Source organism: Hyaena hyaena, unplaced genomic scaffold (assembly GCF_003009895.1).
Source record: "Hyaena hyaena isolate Hyena2069 unplaced genomic scaffold, ASM300989v1 scaffold_490, whole genome shotgun sequence".
Taxonomy (NCBI): domain Eukaryota; kingdom Metazoa; phylum Chordata; class Mammalia; order Carnivora; family Hyaenidae; genus Hyaena; species Hyaena hyaena.
The window spans coordinates 79238-102097 of record NW_024081123.1 but is presented as its reverse complement, the minus strand read 5'-3'; positions in this window follow the sequence as shown (position 1 = coordinate 102097).

Genomic DNA, 22860 nt, shown 5'->3' with positions numbered 1-22860 from the left:
CTTCGACCAGAAAGTCTCTCCCTTTAATGGGTTCCTTAAAGTTCTTCCCTTACTCTAGTGTTTTCTAATCAACATCTTGATCAGATTTGAGTTTTAGGAGGGAGGTGTGGAAAAGCTGGTTTTATAACACCAGTTTCCCTCATGTAAGGGTTTATTTAGAACTGAAGGTAGCTTTCTTTATCTTTAGGGTCCTCGATCTGGCAGAGTTCACATACTTAACTTCTTTCCAATACTGTAACAGCCGAATAAGGTAGTGCTGTATAGTTAAGCAAGGGTCTTAGGAACTAAACATTTTGCTTCTGTCCTGAAAGATTTGTCCCTGATGCCATTTCACATTAGGAATGGATTGAAATTTAAAGGAGAAGAAGGGGCAACTTTGAATGGAAAGCTATTTTTCCCCCCTGGATTGACTAGAAGTGAACAAGGGCAAAGGGAGACACAATAGTACTTTTGTAAACTAAATGGCTATGGCTATGCTGCCTCAGGTCATTGTGTGTTGCTGATAGATTCACTATAAGTCTACAACATAGGCAAGTGTGCTGAGAGGTACTTGTTCAGGTAATCAGCTATATAAGTAAGTAAATAAATAAAATCTTCCAAGTTTCAATTTATATTGTTAATTAATAGGTTGAAATTGGTCTAATCTTTGGAAAACTTAAGGCATATTCCCTTAAATTAACATTTTTACCTCTCATTAATGGCATCTTTGAAAAGAAGGTGTATCTTAAAATGATATTTATATATTTATGTATCTATTTTAAAAATTTCAATGTTTGTTTATTTTTGAGAGACAGAGCATGAGCAGGGAAGGGGCAGAGAGAGAGGGAGACACAGAGTCTGAAGCAGGATCCAGACTCTGAGCTATCAGCACAGAGCCCAACATGGAGCTCAAACCCACTATCGATGAGATCATGACCTGACCCGAAGTCGGATGCTCAACCAACTGAGCTCCCCAGGCACCCCTTAAAGTGATATTTACAACAAGAATGATTTTCTAGGAGACAGGTTACTATAAGAGGGAAACTAAGAAAATGTAGCCTCATGAATGTTGGTTCTGAGAACTTTATAATGTGGTTTTAATGCAGACTGAAAAATTAAAGAGAGATATAAATTATGGAATATTCACTAATATTTCTACCTGATGGTTAATTTATATAGCTTTTTATGGTAACCTATTATTCTATTCATATTTTGGCATTGATCAGTGGGTTCTTGAAGACAATAATTTTAAAAAATTGAATTGCAATGAGTGAACTATATGTAAGCCTTTCTATTCTGGAAAAAGAGTCACTTGTTTGCCACTGAAATGACATTCAGGACACCTAAGTTTCTATACATGGCACAATTTTGGTTTCTCTAGTGTACACAGGCATATCGACACTGTGGCTTAGTCCTTGGGAATCAATGACTGTGGGACTTGGGTAGGGTTTTGTAACTAATTTATCTGGAAATTTCTGGCTTTAATTGGAACTCCTTTCTGTAGAAAGTTTTAATCAATGTAACGAATAGAATCACAGATAGGAAGGGACTGCAAGAGATCATTTGTTCCTTTTTATGTCTTTAGGCTGTGAAAAAAACTAACTCTTTAATAACATAAATGTTTCTTATCTAGCCAAAAGTAAGTGGAAAGTTGTATAATTCTCTGGTGAATTTTTGTTGACTTTACAGGCAATGTAGGTATTTTTTAGGAGAAAAATTTCATTTCGACCTGAAGGATCCACCTTAAATTAACTCATAACTTTCTGCAGTACTCTACACTGAAGTAATTCAGAAAGAATGGTTATGTGATTGAGACCCTCTGAGATATGTAAAATATCAATGATATGTATCCTTTTCTCCTCTAAACTGAGCCCTCCTGTGTTCACACCTGGACTCCATGATTTCACCAGTGGGAACAGATGAGTTTATGATACTAGTGGTAACTGACATTGGATTCCCTCTCTCTCTGTCTCTCACTACCACCCCCCCCCCCCCTTCTCTTTCTCTCTCCCTCTCTGTCCCCTGTAAATCTTTCCTTACAAACACCTTCCTACCCATTTGGGCTGCCACCTATTTTCAGAAGTCCTGCTAGGTTGTTTTTCAAATGGATTCACCAAAAACGTCTTCTACAAAGCTCTCTCCCCAAGCACTGGAGATACTTTGCCAGACACTATCATCAATAATAAACACAATTTCTAAAGTTTCAATATTACACGGTGGTGTGTGGCAGGCTTGGAGAGAACATCTTGCTTCTCTTGTGTGATGTTCTCATAGGCATAGGTCAGCAGGATTTCAATATGCCAGAGTTTTAGTGAGATAGCCTCCTCACTTTTTACATAGTTCCTTTGCTCTACAACAGAAATGTGTAGGAGGCAGATCTGAGGAAGAAAATCATGCTTTCAGAATCTTCCTACTGTTAACAGTTGAAGATGCATGAGTGGTTTAAAATCATCGTGCCTGGATTCATTTTGCCTCAGTATGAATTCTTCTAAGAGTCTTCCTGATGGCAGGTTCCTAGAGAAAGCTTTTCCCTGTTTTATGGACTTACCTCGATATATCCAAGCACCATTTAGATACAAGCTGGGACCTCCTCCACACTCTGTTTGCACTGCTATTCATTACACTACTTCATGAGTTTTATGAATTTAGTAGCAAATTAACTTTTCCTTTTTAATTTTTTTAATTGCTCAGGGCTTCAGTTATGTTACTTATCTGAACTAGACTGTAGAAGAGAGTGACTATGTATTTTTCACATAGTTTTTTTCATTTGGAAGGTATGCATACTTAAAGAGCTTGTGGTTTTACTCACACCTCTGGATCTCTGTATTTCTCCCCAATGACATGACTCTGAGATTGGAGACATGGTTTTCTAAGTCACTCCAATGCAGCAAACTAGAACTCACACTTTCCTTTCTGTAAAACCCACAAAATGTGCTCTTTTGGAGAATTTCCATGTGGGAGGACTAGATAAAAGGATATACTTGGAGGAGCTTAGCCATTCCAGCAGAACTATAGCGAGGCTGTTGTGTTTCTTACTGTGTGCTATTCTCAATTGAGCTTTTTAGTTTATTTGTCCTAACATGCAGTTTGCACCACTTAAAAATGAGTTGGACTTCATCAATATGCAGGTGAGGGAAAAATGAGTTTTACCTAATTTGTCTAAGCCCCCAGTGAAGCTGACACAGGGCAAAGCAAGCTATCCAGTCACCAGCATCTGACATTTCTGCAGACAGAAGGTGGTGCTGTTGATTAGGAACAACAATGAAGCCCACATTTTTGTATCAAACTCATGATCAAGTTATCATCAGAGTGAGTCTTTATTGAAGAAAAAAAAATCACAGTCAACTGGAACGTATTCTTGCATTTGACTTCAGTTACTTCTCTGCTTAAAATCAACCCGAAAAATGCTCCAACCATATTATGCTTACTATTTTATGTAAATCTTGTATGCTGTATGAAAAAAATACGTTCTAAAGTATAGTACATGTTGTTTCCCTTCATGCAAGGAGGTTTAACATTATGTGCAAGACTGCAAAACATTCAGGGGCCTGGATGACTCACTGGTTACAAGAAAAAGACAGGCCTTTAAAGCCGATGTAACATTGTTGCATTTGGACATGAGTGTTTCAGGAACAAAGACTATTGAAATAAAACCTTTTCTGACTCTAGTTTGTTCATCTGCATACATACTTCTATTGGGTAGTACTCAAGCAAAGGCAGGCGCCAGGAAAGAAGCCCTTCTTTCCCTGACTATGTCAAATGACATCGTGGTAACATCTGGTGACCTCTGGATATGGTTCTGGAGAGGGATGATGAGTATCAGATACAGGCATAGGCTCACAAAGAGTGGGGAACACCCAAGGAAGAGCAAAATCACTTAGAATCATTGGCAATATCATGAGAACAGGTTAATATTGCAGAAGAGTTTTAAAGTTTAAAAATAAAGTTTAGGGCTAAAAGTCAAATCAAAGAAAACATGGGCCGACTAAACATCTAGGCAGCAGGAGCCAAGGTACAGAAGGGCTTGTTTTACATAGTTGCTGAGAGAGAGGTCCAGATGCCTCTTATTAGCATATTGGTTAACACCCATTAGGGAGAATTGTGTTTAGCTTGAAAGATCTGTTTATGTCTTGTGGTATATGGTGACATCCTTTGGAGGAAGCTCAGACAAGAAGAGAATCTTAATTAGCAATAATTGTAGGTTTGAATCTTTCCCCTGAGTTGAGAATATGCATGTTCTCTGGTTTGAAAAATCCCCAACATTTTGTCTTAAGTTTTCCTTCTCCAGGGGTTGTAGGTGAATCCTTATCTCATTCTGGTGGGAGGAACTGGCATCTTCCTGTAGAGGCAGGCAATATAGCGTACTGGCTTGAAAACAGGTTCTGAAAACAGATTATCTGTATTTTGTTGTTGTTTTTTTAATTGTATTTTAAATCAGTTTCCACCATTTGCTGGCTTCATTTCTGTGCCTCAATGTCTCCTCTGGGGATAATTCATACAATTCATGGGGTTGTACAGAGTCAATGCGTTTATATAGGTGAAGCGTGATGAAAATTCTCTGGTTCATAATACATGTGGCATAAGAGCTTGCTATTTTTATTCCTGTTCACTCAGGGAAGGCTGGGAAAGGATGCAAAGAACAGAGGCTTTAGCAATGAGTATGCTTTCTTTCACATGAAACCCATTCTCTATGCTAGGTCTTGATCCCTTTTTGAAATATGCCCTGGGCTGGCATCACTGGTGTTAGGCTTCACTGTGCAAATGTACAGACAGAAGGGACAAAGATGTCAATGGTGGCAAAAATTTAACACTTGACAGCCAGAGACAATAAGCCTGTAAACCATATACTCAATAAGTCCCTTTATGAATCTTACAACAGAAATACTTTTAGAAAGAAAAAAAGAAATATTTGGTGTAGTTGTACTGAGTTCAACACACACTCAAGTGGACATATGTATGTGACCTTAAACCTGAAGACAAAACCAGAAAGGATGTGCTTGGAGATACTCTGGATGCTCACAATCCTTTTCAGTGAGTTGACATATCTGATTCTCTTCCATTACAATTCCCATGGAGCAAGTGTCCTTTTCCCAAAATGCCTTAAAATATTATCCCCAAAGAGTATCCCCTTACGTTTAGGTTTGCACACTTTGCTTTTATATGTTTATTTTTGATGACATTTTTTGGTGCCTTAGTGTTTGGTGTTGGGTTTATATTTTCTTTAGCAATTTAAAGATTTCAACTCCTTCAAATGCTTACCAAGTTTAGACACTTCATCCACCTCTCCCCCTTTCAAATTGAAGTACAGTTGACACAAGTTAATTTCAGGTACATTAATTTCAGGTACAACATAGTGATTTGACAACTCTATGTATTATGCTGCGCTCACCGCAAGTGTAGCTACCATCTGTCCCCATTGAAGTCTGTTACAGTACCATTGACTGTATTCCCTACACTGTGCCTTTCATCCCTATGACTTATTCATTCTATAAATTGAAACCCTCTCTCATTTTCCCCATACCTCACCCTCCTCTCTCTGGCAGCTACCAGTTTCTTCCCTCTCTCTATATAAGATACATCATATGCATGTGTGTGTATATATATATATATGTATATATATATGTATATATATTTACACACACACACATATATGTTAGAGTACATCGTTTAAGGGAACATTGAGCTCTACAGAGAATACTATTTGTATATGATAGCTGTTGATAATCTCAAACTTTTGAGTTATGTACTTCCCCCATTAATGCTACAGATTGGGCTTCTTGCCTTCCCTATGTGTTCCCAGGAATTCCTACACAAGACTACTCCATGCTCTTTCCTATCTTTAGGAGAGTAGCGTTGTAATTGATTCTTTCTCTAGCTTTTCCACTTGCTCTGTGTGAGCAAAAAGTACCATGTCAATAAAATTTAGCAAAGTGTTTAAAGTAGGCACTGAATAATTTTTAATATTTTGGGGGGAGTGCCTGGGTGGCTCACTCAGTTAAGCTTCTGATTGTTTTTTTTTTAAATAAGTTTATTTATTTTGAGAGAGAGAGAGAGAGAGAAAGGGAGAATCCCAAGCAGGCTCCTCAGTGTCAGAGCAGAGTCCCACATGGGTCCCAAGCTCACAAACTATGAGATCATGATCTAAGTTTAAGCTGAAACCAAGAGACAGTTAAGCAACTGAACCACCCAGATACCCTTAAGCTTCTTAAGCTTTTGACTCTTGATTTCAGCTCAGGTCATGATCTCATGATTCATGAGATCGAGCCTTGCATCAGGCTAAGCACTGACAGCCCAGAGTCTGCTTTGGATTCTCTCTCCCCCTCTCTCTCTGCCTGCCCCTCAATAAATAAATAAACTTAAAAAATATTTGAAATTTTTTGAATGAATGAAGGCATGAAATGAGTGATGGAAGATAATCAGCGTGTATGTGTGTGTGTGTGTGTGGTGAAGACAGGGAGGAGAGATTGAAAGGGAGAGGAAATTAGAGGGAAAAGATGGTAATCTGAGCTTTAAAGGAAAGAGTGGATATACAACTCACTCATCTGATTTTTCTCTAGAATTTCCTTGAGGGATGTGGGTTTCAAACTCAGTCAGGTTCTCTGAGTGTATCAATGAATTTCAAGGTGCTATAAAATTTTTAATTTTTTTGAGGGAATCATCAATACTTTATATGTGTTGAATGCTGGGAGAACTACTACCTGAAAGTAGTTTACAGACTAAACATCAGATCACACTGCATTCCTTCAATTATATTTATTTTTCAAAAGTTGTGTTTTTTAAATGGTTTTTGCCATAAAAAGCAAGTACCAAATGAAAATGGAGCTATACAATCTGGTACTAAAATTTCAGAATGTATACAATGCCCTCCAGGAGCATACACATCATTAGGAAGAAATCACACTTACTGTGATTTAAGAATCACTGTTATTCTTTCTTTCAAGTTATGTGTATTATCTTTTTAAATATCTACTGTTAGGACATAAATACTTATTAAGTTGGTTATATCTCACAACTTAAGAAACAGAGCTGCTAGATCTTTCTTTTGGCCTAAGGTTACTGGTAAGTAATCACTGAGACACCAAGGGTGCCAGCAACTAAAAATGTTTGGGACCTTCTGCTCAAGGGTAAAAAATGAAAACTGGAAATGGAGCCTAGGATAAGAGTCTTTGAAGGTGGGATTCTTCCAGAATTACACTTCTGTTCCTGAACAGGGGTCTACAATTGAAGGTCAGGACAGATAATTAAATGGAGACCTTCAATTCAAGTCTAGGTGAACAATTTAATTATATTATTGTTTAATAGAGTTATTGCTACATGAGGCTTGGTTTTATTTCCTCACAGACCATAAAGTCTTCCCAATTAAATATTTTTTCATTACTCATGGATCAAATACGAGAGACCCTAGAAATATGACAAGCAAGTATAAAATAATTTCTAAACTTCCCTTTAGGTAGGGAAGATGATATTTTATTTTTATCCCTCTTTTTAATGCTGCTGCAAAATTCTGAAGAAATGATTGGCAGTACTGTTTCACTGCATTTCACTTGTAGTTGCTAATCAGCCTTTTTAAGCTTTCTATTAGTCTAAGTAAAGAAATTAATGCAGAAGTATCAGATGTTTTTATGACTTTGGGCACCAGTCAAAATTGAGCTTTTGGTTTTTTCTTACTTTACATAGTTAATTAGCAATCTAACCTGACAGCAGATTTTTTTCCTTATTGCATTTTTAGAAAAGATGTAATTCAAGGGACTTTGGGAACAAAATAATTCTGAATTTTAGATTCCTATTTTAATAAAAATGTATGGTAACTTCATTTTTTTTCTATAAAAGCTTTTAGATAGCTCTCTAAAAGCACCAACAGTGTCTTCAATATTTGCTACTTGTAACATACATAGGAAATATTTCCAAGGTCTGCATATTAATCTTGTGATTTTCTCTATTTGAAAAGAAAAAGAATATGCATGACCTGGCAGTCAATCTGAAGGCAGTATTTTCCCTTGATGAATATCTCATCTTTTTTCTTTAGCACGGCAAAGTACTTTTGTCCTTTATTTGCCACTAATGCTTATGATAAAAAATTAAATTACTGTTCATCCTTTCAATATGTTTTCCTCAGAGGATCTCTGCTGAAGAACAAACATTTAAAAGAGGATGCGGAAGGTTTAGTTTTATACACAGCCCTGCTATATTATTCATTGCAATGCATTTTTAATGTTAGAGGAGGAAAAGTAAAATATATGTTAATTTCTAAGGTGAGACAGGCAGTGATCGAGGGAATGATAAATTCACAGAGGCTGGAGATGTGTGCGTGATAATAAGAAGTCTTGAAGTCTTCTCTCCTGAATTCTGAGCTTTTTTTTTTTTTCTTTCTGCATGTAGAAGGGGAGCTTGGAGGTTTTTTTAATAAAAATCGCAAGACATCATCTCTAGTAGTTAACGTGCCCCCGACTCTTCATATTTCCAATTGATAAAATGGTCATGAGACCGTTAAAAACAGTCTTTGTTTTTATTTTGCTTTGTTAAAAAACAAAAATAATACAAATGAAAGTAAATGGAAAAAGATACTCTGTTCACATAATTGATAGGATTTTGCCACATCCTAAATCAGCTACCTAGCTCTCATCTCTCCACCTTACTGCATTTCTCAACAAAATTCGCACCCTCCTCTTCATAAATAAGCCTCTTGTTTTTTCCTAAGCAGGTGAAAAGATCTACGTAAGCATTCTTTTTACTCTTAAAACCTGATACTATTTTAGAAGAACAGCAGAAGAGTAAGTGCTTTCTTTCGTCTATGAGTTGTGAGGCTGATGGCTTTCTTTGTGTTGTGTTCGTTTGAAATTCAACAATTTCTCTTCTATCTGAAGGGATTGCAGCATCTGGTAAGGAATCGATTTACAAACTTCTCACAATGGAAGAGAGCAGACTAAAGTTTCTGGACTCTGTTCTTCAAGCTCCTACAAGCTTTTCAGATCCTGAAAAAGGGATGGGCAGCGCTGTTTGATGTAGTGGAGATGGTGAAAGCACTTGAGTTCTAGGATATTTTCTCAAAATCTCTGAATCCACATTCAATCTGTTGTCATCAGAAAACACGTATTTTGTATATAAGGAGGATAAATGTGTGAAAAAATAAAACTGTCATTTGGAGAATTGTCTGTTCTTGATTGTCTGCCAAATACCAAGTCCCAATTGAGTCTGCAGTTAAAAAAAAAGAAAAGGGTATTTTCCATTTTCTTTTGTTGACTATGGATGAGCAAAACTAGGGGGAACCACACATTTAGGAAGACATGTATGAGGCATGAATTGCCTTTTCAAATATTTACTTTTATAACCCCTAGATCAAAAATAATGTGCTTATGATGTACACTTAATCTCAATACTGAACATCATAATTCAGCTTTCCATCCAGTCTATGTTAGCACTTCTTTTCACCTCTTTCAGATGCATTAGTGTAAAATTGGAAATGGTTACTTTTAGGGCAAATGTAATTTTATTTCATTGCTCTAACAATATATAAAACAACAAATGCCTACTTTTGGAATTATTAACTCATTGATTTTATTCTAGACATGTAGTGGTCTGAGTTTTATTTTATTCATTTTATAATGACTATCACCATAGCAACTAGGCAGCTTTTACCAAAATGATAAAACATTCATTATATGTAGCTGCCTACAACGATTCATGATAAACAGGCTACAAACCGATACTGAATAAATGATAATAAAATTCAAATTATCAGCCACAATCAGACTAACAAAGCCAATCATCCCCCCAAATATGTTGTTTTGTCTTCCTTATTTCTACTTTTTTTTCTGCTATATTGCCAAGGCACCTAGACACTTCATTAGCTTAGATTATAGAAATATGGGATTCTTGGAACAAAATTTATTTTAAAAAAATTCCTACCATTATCTAAGAGTATTTAAATTAAATCTGACTGAGAGTTGTGCTCTCAGTGGTTAAGAAGTAACCAATGTGCTTAGGCTACCCAAAGGTTTTAGTATGGACTCAGTGTGTCTGTGTCTCAGAAGGTAATGATTTAAAACCTTTTTTTAAAAATTTTTCTTATTTATTTTTGAGAGAGAGAGAGATCGCAAGCAGGAGAGATGCAGACACAGAATCTGAAGCAGGCTCCAGGCACAGAGCCCAATGCGGGGCTCCCACTGACGAACTGCGAGATCATGACCTGAATTGAAGTCGGACACCTAACTGACTGAGCCACACAATCAGACACTTAACCGAGCCACCCAGGCGGTAATGCTTATATAAGCATGAAATATTTCTTCTGGAAGGCAAAAGGAAGTCTTGTCCCAGGCTCTTGTGAACTTGCCATTTTCTGGCTGTGTAGCCTTAAGCCATTGACTTGAAAATGCTAAAGCTTGTTTTTTTAAATCTTTAAAATGGGGTTTCTGCAAAACAAGTGAATAAACAGACAAAAAGCAGAATCAAGTACATAAATACAGAGAAGGAACTGATGGTTTCCATGGGGAAAGGGTTGGAGAAATGGGCAAGATGGGTGAAGGGGAGTGGGAGGTACAGTCTTCCAGTTATGGAATGAGTAAGTCACAGGAATATAAGGTACAGCATAGGGAATGGTATGGTAATTGTGATGGATGGTGACAGATGGTAGCCACATTTGTGGCGAGCATAGCATAACGTATTGAGATGTTGAATCACTACACTGTACACCTAAAACCCATATAATATTGTATGTCAACTGTACTCAAAGAAAAATAAAATAAAATAATATGGGGGCTTTTGGAACAATGAATTGCAGCAATTGTGTATATCTTCAAATCCAGTGGCTGATACATGAAAATTGCTCAGACATGTTAACTACAATAACCTTAGTGTTAATAATGGAATAATGACACAGTCCCTATAAGTGTATTTTTCTTCTTTTCCATCTCAAACCACATTTATTCACTACACCTGGTGGAATTATAGTTGGGAACTTTTCAGTTTCATACAGATTTACCAGGTCAACTTTAAAAAATAGGTCCCTCTTTTCTGCCAAGCGGTATGTAGCCATATGAGTTGTGCTTCAGAGTCAGCACCAGATAACATTTCAGTCTTCTATTTACTCATCTTGAAGAAATACTCATATGTGCAACAATGAACCTTTTTTGCCTATAACATCCATGTATTGGTTACAATTATAAAATATTACTTTGGAACTTTCAACAGTGTTTTCTTTTGTTATGTGAAATTTTATTTATGAAACAAAGTCAGAGTAAGGTACGCTGTGCTCACAAAAAGCAGAATAGCCTTATGATCACAGGGTATCAACACTTTGGTTTAAGATCACTAAAATCACTTTGTACAAACAAAACAGCAACACATGTGTGTGTGTGTGTATGTGTGTGTGTGTGAGCAGACTGGTGTAAACACACATGTATGTAAATGTAAAAGAGAGAATCACTGCAGCAGAGGCTCCAAAATCAACCTCACACTGTGATTTCTTTAATATTTCCATTCTAGGCAAGCAAAACAGTCTTTTCTTGAAATAATTGTCTTTCTCTATAGCTCCACTGGACTCTGGCCAGACATTAGCATCCTTTTTCTTTAGCATAATGGAGGCACATTAATTTCAGACTTGAGTACTATAGCTCAGACCAGAGAAAAGGGAATTCTGGGTTTTCTTTCTGTTTACTGATTACGAGCCTTTGATGTATAAGACATAAATCAGAATACAGTCACTTGGACAATTACTTCTAGAGACTGTAGTCAGAGGTACATAAGACTAGACCCTGTAGTCAAATCTGTGACTGTGCTGATTCTTCTCAAAGGCTCTTATTTTTTGATGAAGTCAATGAAACACATTCATAAAACTTTAGGAAGGTACAGAAAGAGATAAGTGATAGAAGTCTACAGGTGGATTCAAACTTCTCCCTCCCACCCCCCAGAAGTAAATAGTGTACACTCTTTGTTGTGTACAGTATAGTGATTATAAGTAAGAATACTGTATTCTATACTTGAAAGTTGCTAAGATCTTATATGTTCTCACCACAAAAAGACATGGTAATTACTAAGATAGTTAGCTGCTACGGTGGTAATCATTTTGCAGTGTATAAGTGTATCAAATCAACATGTAAGCTTGCACAATGGATATCTTAATTATAACTCAATGGAGCTGAAAAAAGAGCGTGCACTCTTTATTTTGTACATATTATATATTGAACATAGTACTGGATACTCTAAAGACATCCTTTATTTGATTGCCACACATTTGAGAGTAGATATTATTACTTTTGAAATTTAGAGAGGATAATTAATTTGTTCGCAGCTATGGATGACACTGGACCCAGGTTTCATGGACTCCAAGGGTCCTTACTCAACTACTGCAGTGCTAATTGCTTCAAAGTAAGTGGGATCTCAACCCTTGAGTAATTGCAGGCTAGGAAATGTATTTATTTTTCTGACCAGACAGTACTGGATACCTTCTAGGAAGATAGGTGTCTTTTTTTGGAAACACCTTTGTATTCATTCTTAAGATCAATGGGGGCAGGGAGACATAAATGTTGTCAGATATCAAAACATAAGTAGACGAAAGCAGCAATGTATATGATAAAGTAAGGGATTAAGAATTTATAGGGTTTTTTTTTCTCCAAAAAGGGAAGAAGAGAGGAATAAGGAGTGATAAGAAAGAGAAGAGGAAAAAGAGGAGCTCATAAAATGAAGAGATGTTAGATGATGGAAATTAGTAAACTTTGGGGAGGTGAGTAGGCTAAAGGCCATCAATTAAAAATGATGCTGGTTCATGTTCCCTTAAAGGTTGTCTTGCTGTGATGTAAAGTACTCCTTCAGCTTCCCTGGTGAAATTTTCTATGCCTATGAATACACTATGGGAGTGGGTCTTGGGGTCATCTCACATATTCCTCTGGGAAACTCATATCTGGAAAGACATGGAGAAGCCCAGAGATGCCAGGTAGGGAAGCAAATGCCCAGCAGGCAATGTGTATCTGAGACATTTGCAAATCTATTTCTGTGTCAGTAAGGACCTGCTATTAAAAATCTTCAAGTCAAGTGTATGTAGCTTACAGAGGTGATGTGCTGATTGTCTGTATGACATTTTAAAGTCTTGAGTGACTCTTGACTTCAAGGGCAGGATCAGAGTGAAGGTTCCGTCACATACCTCAGCTTCTTAGATGCTGACATGGAGCAGAAACTTATTACCACACTTTCCTGGAATGCAATAACTCTTAGAGGTGTATTACAGACTGAAACCATGCACTATGCTACCGCAGCCATCAGTATTACATCCTCCATACTCCCTTGTTACCTGTGAAGTATGCTCCAAACTTTGTGTCATCACCATTGTTTACTTTTCACACTCCTGCTTCTGCTCCTGTTTATAGGAGACTCATTGTTGCTGAGAAAACTCAGAAAACCATGTAGGGACTTTTTTTCTGGCTCTGTGATTGCTCATCTGAGCTTGCATTTACTAAGACCACTCATTTATCAGATATAATTACACATTTCACAAAATATCACAGCCACATTTTAAAATATTTTGAAATTGTATTTATTGATTTTAAAGGTTTGTGTATTTTGTGACAGAGAGAGATTGAGAGAGAGAGAGAGAGAGAGAGCAAGCATGAGTTGGGGAAGGGCAGAGAGAGAAGAAGAAAGAGAATCCCAAGCAGGCTCCACAGAACTCAATGCAGGGCTCAATCCCACAAACCGCAAACTCATGACATGAGCCAAAATCAAGAGTTGGACTCTCAACCAACTGAGTTACCCATGTCTCTCTCTCTCTCTCTCTCTCTCTCTCTCTCTCTCTCTTTTAATTTTAGAGAGATAGAGCACACAAATGTGGGAGAGGAGAAGAGGGAGAGAGAGAAAATCTTGAGCAGGCTCCACACTCAGTGTGGCATTGGGGTTTAATCCCACAGCTCTGGGATCACGATGACCTGAGTTGAGATCAAGAGTTGGGCACTCAGCTGACTCACCCTCCCAGATGCCCCAAAATCACCCTGTGTTAGGCATGGTTATCCCCATTTTACACATAACAGAAACTGGGATTTCAAGAGGTTACATAACTAAGAATAAAAAAAATTAATATGGTTAGAGCCAGCCTGAAACATCACAGAACAGCCAATAACAAATACGCTGTCTGAAGACCAGAGCACAGCAACTTCAAGTTGGTCTATTTACACAAAATTGCTCTCCCACTTTCCGAGATCAGATCCATCATCTTACTTTCTTGAATCCTTAGGAGTATCATTATTCTCTTAGTTGTCTAGACCTGGCATTTCTTTGAATTACCTACCTTATCCAGTACATCCAATCATCCCCAAGCCTTTCAGATTTTTCCTTGGAGTATCCTTCACATCAGTTTTGTCTTTTGCATTTCTACTGCTTCATACTTAACTCTGGGCCCCTTTTCCATCTGGATTATATCACTTCCTTTGTTCTCTAATGGATCTGCTTACTTTTAATATCTCTTCATTCTGATCTGCTCCATATGTAGTCAAGATCAATCTTCTCTAAAGTAGCCTATAATTTTGGCACTCTTCCCTCAGGGTTCTTCTATAATTCAATGCTGCCTACTGAGTAATATCTCAAATTCTCCCTCTGGAATCTGCGTACTATACACACAATATCTCTCTACTTCTCTAACTTTATCTTGGCTTATCTTTATCCTAGCCAAACACAGGCAAATTTTAATTCTTTAGTTTTCTTTTATTTAGCTAAATTCCATAGAATAGATAAATATAAAATTTTTATGGAATCAATAATTCTATCCCTTTCCTCAAAGTAGTTCCCATAAAGCAATTTTAATTTTCTTAAAATTAATGTATATCTTTAACATAGAGTTTTTGACTCTACTATCTTGGGAATGGATTTTGTGGGTAATATTTTAATTTTAAAAAATGGTTTTTTTTAATTTATTTTTGAGACAGAGAGAGACAGAGCACGAGTGGGAGAGGGGCAGAGAGAGAGGGAGTCACAGAATCTGAAACAGCCTCCAGGCTCTGAGCTGTCAGCACAGAGCCCAACGTGAGCTCGAACCTATGAACTGTGGGATCACGACCTGAGCCAAAGTCAGACACTTTACTGACTGAGCCACCCAGGCACCCCGATTTTTTTAATGTTTATTCATTTTTGAGAAAGAGAGAGAGAGAGTGCGAACAGGGGAGGGGCAGAGAGGGAGGGAGACACAGAATCCAAAGCAGGCTCCAAGCTGCAAGCTGGCAGCACATAGCCTGACGTGGGGGTCAAACCCACGAAACATGAAATCACTACCTGAGCCAAAGGTGGATGCACCACCCACTGAGCCATCTAGGCACTTTTTTTTTGTTTTTTAATTAATTAATTTTTGCGGGGTTTTTTTGTGGGTAATATTTTAAAGTGAGCCATTGTTTTTGTGTCCAAGAAAGTAGTATTTTCATCTTCCAGCTCTGACACCAGGGAAGATAATTTTTATCACTTAAATGTACGTGGAAATTCACCACATTTAAAGAATAAAGTTTGGCATAAAGGTATAATTTCTGCTAGGATGATGGCACAGTACTGTTTTTGGTACTTTATAGTATTTAAGGACAATTTGTTGTATGATTTCTAGCTCAAAAATGAAAAATAATTTTTTTAATTCTAAATTTTTTTAAAGTTTATGTTTTTGAGAGAAAGAGCATGAGAGGAGAAGGGGTGGGGGTTAAGGATAGACAAAAGATCTGAAGCTGGCTCTGCACTGACAGCAGAGAGCTTGATGTGGGGCTTGAACTCATGAGCCACAAGATCATGACCTGAGCCGAAGTTGGACATTTAACCAACTGAGCCAGTCAGGTGTCCTAAAAAATACTTTTTAAAAGCAACTTGTTTTGAGCTTTGAGAAAGTTCTACCAGTAGTTTAACTGTGTAGTTCTATCAAAGCTATATACTGTTACTATGGAGGTGTTTTTTTATTATATCCTATACCTTATGAAATAGTTCAATAATAACTGTAAAATTTAAATAACATTTTCTTTCTCTCTTTTCCTTTTCCAGCTGCTCATTGATCTACATGTGACCCCATGACAGATACAGATCATATGGGGATTTGGTGAAAAAGACAGAATTAGAAGCATAATCATCAATTTCTAGTTCAGAATTGTTTCAGCAGTTGGTTTTTTTTTTTTTTTTGATGCTTCACTATGTTAAAATTTTTGAGTTTTATGAGAAAAATGAGATCCTAGTTCTATTTTATATCTCACTTTTCATTTCCAAGAAAACCATTAAAATGGCTTTATGTCTCAGTTTCAATAGATACAGAGACAGAAAAACTTGACAAAAATCCAGAAACAGAAAACAAAAATTAAAACCCTGAGTATTTTCTCCCTGTGATCAAACGAGATCATTTGTCACCTCCTTCCACCAGCACTGTGGATGTGTTTACTTCTTCAGGTCCTGTGGCAGAATAGTGACCAACTGTGTGAAAATGTAAGAGGCTTAAAAGTGTTGCTACATGAAAACATCTCCTTCATTAACCCATCTAAAATTTCTACCACAGGAATTCTTTCTACTAAAGGCACTATTTACATTTAGCAGCTATTAAAATGTATATTATCTAGAAAAGATAATACAGGGTCTAGTTCCCGTTTGCATTTGCAAAAAAACATATTATCAGATTTACTTACTGGATACCTGGGGAACAAATGATTCCTGAATCAAAGAAACTCAGAGCAGATTCCTTTTTGTGGAGATAGAAGGTCAGTAATACTCTATACACACAGACACGCACACACGCACACATGCACACATGTACACATACACACAGATATTTCCATTCTTCTCTTCCAGTTCATGCTGGAAAGAGTTGTTCCTTAGCATTTTCCTTCTTCTATATTATCCAGCTGCTTGGACCACTCAGAATTCTACTCTCTGGCACGGGTGAAATAAAATCAATTACTATGCTGCTTTTCAAGTATTAATGTTGTAGCTTTGATATAATGAATTAACTTTCCAACAAAATAGACTTGCGTAATTTGGAAATCTAAGTAGCTTTATGTTAAAATATCCAATAATCATTCAAAATTTCACCTTGAACTTGCTCTGTGACATCCATGCAACAGGGATTTGCAGATGGGTTCTAATCTGTCTTTGCCCTCCTGTGGGATGTTACTTGACTAATGGGTAGTTTACTAATGAACTTTAATTTCATTCTGACTTCCTCAATTAGGGTATTCATTCATTGCACACAATGCTATATCACTAAGCTATCACATTCCATATGGTTTTTTTATCATCTCTAAAAACAGCAGACTGATGAATAGCAAAATGGGAGCAAAGAATGAAATTTGACACAGTGTTTTTTTCCAGAGTATCTGCTACTGTTCTCATACAATCTTACAGTCCCCCAAAATATTTTAAAGTGTAGAGATGTGGTTACCACTTTAGTTCAGGTCCTAATTTTTCTCCTTCATAATCTGTGAAGGGATATCTTTTTCCCATTTAAATGTTTAAAATTATGCTCATACATGGTGCAAAAAATTAAATATCTCAGAAGAATTTAGTATCACTGCTCCCCACTTTATTTCACTCCATGGAGACAACTACTTTTCACTATATAAATGTTTTCCTTATATTTTTAATATTTAAAAATGATTAAGCTACTTTTTTTAATACTTTTGTTTCTTTATTTTCAACTTTAGTTTTGTGTTTTCACATAGTGCTTTGCTAGGATTTAGTCTTCACTTTTTGATTGTTCTTTTTTCATAGTATTTGGTTCTTGTTTTGTGAATGCCATCCACGAAATGTATCTGTGAAGATACTTTTAGGCTGCCTCCCTCCCCTTCTCTTTTCCTTCTTTCCTTCTTTCCCTCTTTTTTTTTCCTTTTTTTTTTGTCCTCCATTGAGTTTCTCTGGTTCCCTGAATCATCTTTGTATCCTCAAGTGTCCCTTTTCTATCTTTGTTTCCTGATCTGGGTTGTAAGAATTCCTCAAATATCCAATAATTCTCACTTGGTCATTCAGAATAACAGTAAAGGAATAGGCACCCTTCGAAAGCTTAACTGGTAGAGCAGAGGACTGTAGATGGAATGAGTTAACTCACAGGGATGAAAGGCACAGCATAGGGAATATAATCTGCACATTGTAATTGTGCTGTATGGTGACAGATGGTAAATGTGCCGTGGTGAGCACAACATAACGTATACAGTTATCAATTCCTTGTATTCTTGAAACTAACATAACATTGTATGTCAACTATCCTTAAATAAAAAAATTAAGAGAGAAGGAATGGAAAATTGGATTGGGATTCTTTTCTTTTTTATTTTTTTTAATGTTTATTAAGTTTTGAGAGACAAGGCAGAGAGAGAGGGAGACCCAGAATCTGAAGCAGGCTCCAGACAGAGCTGTCAGCACAGAGCCTGATGCAGGGCTCAAACTCACAAACCTATGAGATCATGACCTGTTCCAAAGGTGGCCGCTTAACTGCTGAGTTGCTGAACACCCAGGCTCCTCTCTGTTTGCATGTAGAGAACTTTGGGGAGGTAAGTATTGCTTAGCACATGGGGAATGGGCTATTGCATTGAATCTCACGTGTTCTTCTGCAACACCACACAGAAATTGCAGAGAGTTTCTGCAAATTGTTCTGTGTTCAAAACCCTAACTATTGGCCTTTCCACATGCCAGAATATTCAATTAATACCTGATTTTTTTTTTTTTAACTCCACTTCTTACTTTCTTCCTGGGTTATATCTGGCATAAGTGATCCAAGGTCATTCTTTTTTTTTATTAAGCAAATTCCTTTTTATTTTCACCATTGTCGTCCTCACTGCACAGACATCAAATATTCATCGTATGTTTACTGAGTAGCTATTAAGTGCCAGGCATTGTTCTCAGTGTTTGTGAGGCACCATATACATCAGTAAAATGAACAGACAAAAATTATTCCCTCATAGACCTTATGTCTTACTAGGGGAGACATTTCTTCTACTTTCTTGAAGCTGAACATTTTTAATCTGATTATTGACCACTTGGATTTCCTTTTATGAATTGCCTATTCGTAATCCTTGTGTATTTTTCTGTTGGGGTGTTTTCTTCTGTTACTACTTTATAGGAGATATTTGGTATCTCCAAAATATTTGTATTTTGGAGATATTAACCATTTGTGTCACGTATTTTGTAAATTAAATCAACAATGAGGTATCATAATTTTCTCATCAAATTTAGAAGAATTACGAAAATAATATCTAGTGCTAGTAATGATGCAAAGAAATGGGTTGGTTGGTTTCATAACCAACTTACATTGCTTATGAAAGTGTGAACTGATGCAATATTTTAAAAAGTAACTTGGAGATCTCTATTTAAATTTAAAAGTCAAACAGCATTGATTAGCAATCACATTTACAAACACTAGCAGATAAAGATATTGCATACTGAATATTCTTTTTTTTAGTAGAAATATAAGACAATTAAAAAATGAAGACTAATGTTTCTGCTAAAGTTATTTGTTTTAATGTTATATAACCTTAATTCTATGTCTATTTCTATAATTATCAATAAACTGTATTGTGTCCAAAGTACGTTAGATTTGGAAGTCATCTAAAAATTTCTTTTAGGTTTCACTTCTGGTACCATTCAATGTAAGGGAATGAGAATATATGTAGAAGCAATACTTACTCATACATCAATATAAGGGCTTACTGGGTGGCTCACTCAGTTGAGCATTTGACTCTTGATTTTGGCTCAGGTCAATCTCACAGTTGTGATATGGAGCCCCATTTTAGGTTCCATGCTAAGCATGGAGCCCGCTTAAGATTCTCTCTCTGTCTCTCTGTCTCTCTCTGCCTCTGTCTCTCTCTCTCACACTCCTCTCTTCCTCTGCCTCTTTCCTCTGTTTAGGCAAGTTCTCTCTCTCTAAAATTTAAAAAAATAATAAAAAATTAAGAAACATCATTGAGGAAATTATTTTAAAAGTTGTAGTATATCATGGTATGAAATATTATACAAGAATTTAAATAATTAATTTGATATAAATATATTAACATAATATTTTAATCATTATTGAGTGAAAAATCAGTTGCAGAAAAATGTGTATTACATAACCTCATTTAAAAACAAATAAAATAAAACATATAAATATGTTTATCTGAGCATACAGAAAATTATAGAATGATCCCCACAGACTGTTACCTAACAGGTGTAGAAAAGAAAGAATACAAGGCCATATTTAGCTTATTCCTTGTTAATGTCTAGATTTAAAAATTTTTATTTAAATAGATATGTGGTATTATAAATAACTAAAAGAAGTTTTTATTAAAACAAACAAACAAAAAAACAACCCAAACAATCAAATATATTATGGTCTCTGCCTAAGAATTTCCAGATCAGAATCCTTGGGATGACTTGGGGCACCTGGGTGGCTTAGTCGGTTAAGCGTCCGACTTTCCCTTAGGTCGTGATCTCGTGGTTCGTGGGTTCGAGCCCCGCGTCGGGCTCTGTGCTGACTGCCATCTCAGAGCCTGGAGCCTGTTTCAGAGTCTGTAACTCCCTCTCTCTCTGACCCTCCCCTGCTCACGCTGTCTCTCTCTCCTAGAAATAAATAAAACATTAAAAAAAAAAAGAATCCTTGGGATGAAAGTCTTAGAAATTGAACTTTTAAAGTGCTCTTTATATGGTTCTAATGCACACTTTTATTTTTTTAATTTTTAATGTTTTATTTATTTCTGAGAGAGAGAGAGACAGCATGAGCAGGGGAGGGTCAGAGAGAGAGGGAGACACAGAATCTGAAACAGACTCCAGGCTTTGAGCTGGCTGTAAGCACAGAGCCCCATACGGGGCTCAAACCCATGAACTGTGAGATCATAACCTGAGCCGAAGTCGGATGCTTAACCGACTGAGCCACCCAGGCGCCCTTCTAATGCACACTATAATCTTAGACTCTGTTACTTAGAGAAAATCAATAGTTAAGAAAATAATAAAAGTTAATTAATGTATCCAGATTAAAATGTATCCATGTACATACAAATAACATGAATTAAGTTTAATGGGTAAATTAAAGAACTTCCCATAGTATAACGTAGCTTTGTGGGAGAAAGTTTCTCAGACACTGATTCAAAAGGCGGGTAGCAACATGGTTATCAATGAGTTTTGTTATTTCAAAACAGTCGACAATTCCCTTTACTGAAGATGTTCAGAAGAATATGTACAGGCTATGAGAACCATTTCAGATGATGCCTTACAAAAAGCCATTATCTATGTAACATCATTGGAGTGGGTCCATAGTCACCTAGAGCAATTCATTAGGAAGTGAAGACTGGTTTTTATATAAAAATTCTGATATGAAAATAACCCATCTGGGTCCCAACATAACGAAGGCTACCACATACAAGACAAAACATGGCAATAAAAAAGAGGAATCCTGGATGTGGGTTGTGGGGGAGGCCGAATCCGGTATACAACTGACTATCGAAGGAAGTAGGGCCCAGGAAGAGTGGGCAGCAAATAGAAACAGGTAAATCATCCTAAAGAGCATGCAAGACTATAGTATTTTCTTGCCAGGTCTGGAGACCCCAAACAATCCCATCTCACAGTAGTGGTAGTTTCCAGAAAGTGGCAAGAGCCAAACTCTAGAAGGTGGCATAATTGGTATCACTGATCTCTGAGGTTTGAATTGGGTAACAGTTAAGCTTTCTTATTCCAAGACTGTTCTGCACATCTTGTATCTGACTGTTGGGTTTTCTTTCTATGTTTTAAAAATGTATGAATTCACACACATATTTGTTTATCATGTATGAAGATGTAATTGTGCGATGAACATTTGCTATTTCTTCTGTTCTGTGTCCTCCACTCTTCTGAGAAGAGTACTCTAATTTGGCTCTAGGGACCTGTTCCCTTCTCCATTCCCCCACTGGTATTCCTCAAGTGGAGCTGACTTAACTCCTGGCTTGAGGAATGGCCATGGGAGGCAGAGTTCAAGTGAGCTAGAGTTTATCAGTCCCTTAGATACAGAGATTGGTTAGAAATGCACACTTGTTCCAAACAACTCAATTAGGCATGCCAAGAGATATCCCAGCATTTTGTTTGTGTGTTTGAGGAACTGGGAAAACAAAAACAAACACAAATTTCTTCTCGACAGGATTTGAACCTGGGAATAGGATCTAAAGTTATGGGCAGGAATGTTCTTACCAAATACTGCAGAGAATGTTAACACAGAAACAGCAGTTGGAAAATGAGCAGGTCCTAGATCCAGAGGTCAAGCCCCTAGATCCAGCTGCATCTGAAGCCCAAGAATTTTTCAGTCATGTGAGCAACAATTTCTCCTTATTATTTAATTCTGTTTCAGCTTAGTTTTCTGTCATTTGCGGTCTTACGAACTCTGGCTAATTGTGGCCGATTAAAGATGGCTGCCAATTCTTTGATACCATCTTTATTGAGAGATGGAGTCTGTGAGCCCCTCCACTCCCCTTGAATCTTGGAAGGTTCTGACTTCTCTGCCTCATGGTAAATGCCAGAGAGACACTGTACCAGCATCCAGTCGCAGGCTTTAGGAAACTGGCAGTTTCTGTATCCTATCTCTTGAAATACAATCTCTGGGAACTCTGTGACACTGTGGAAGAAGTCTAGCAGCCTCGAGTAAGTGCTTTGGGGAACAGTCCCAGCTGAGAACAGCCTTCCGTCCAAGGCACGGGACATGTGACTGAAGCTGTCTTGGACTCTCTAGACTGGTTCATCCATTTGAGACCCATTCAATTAGAGAAAATAAGTAGCCAAATACCAGAGTGACCTCTACAAGTGATAGATACTACATGGAGCCAAAAGAATCGCCTAGATGAGCCCTGACTAACTTCTTGACTCACAAATTTGTCAGATATACTAATATGGCTAGGTTTAAGGATAGTCCGTTATGCAGCAAAATAGAACCTGAAAATAATTGTTTTATTTATTAGAATGTAA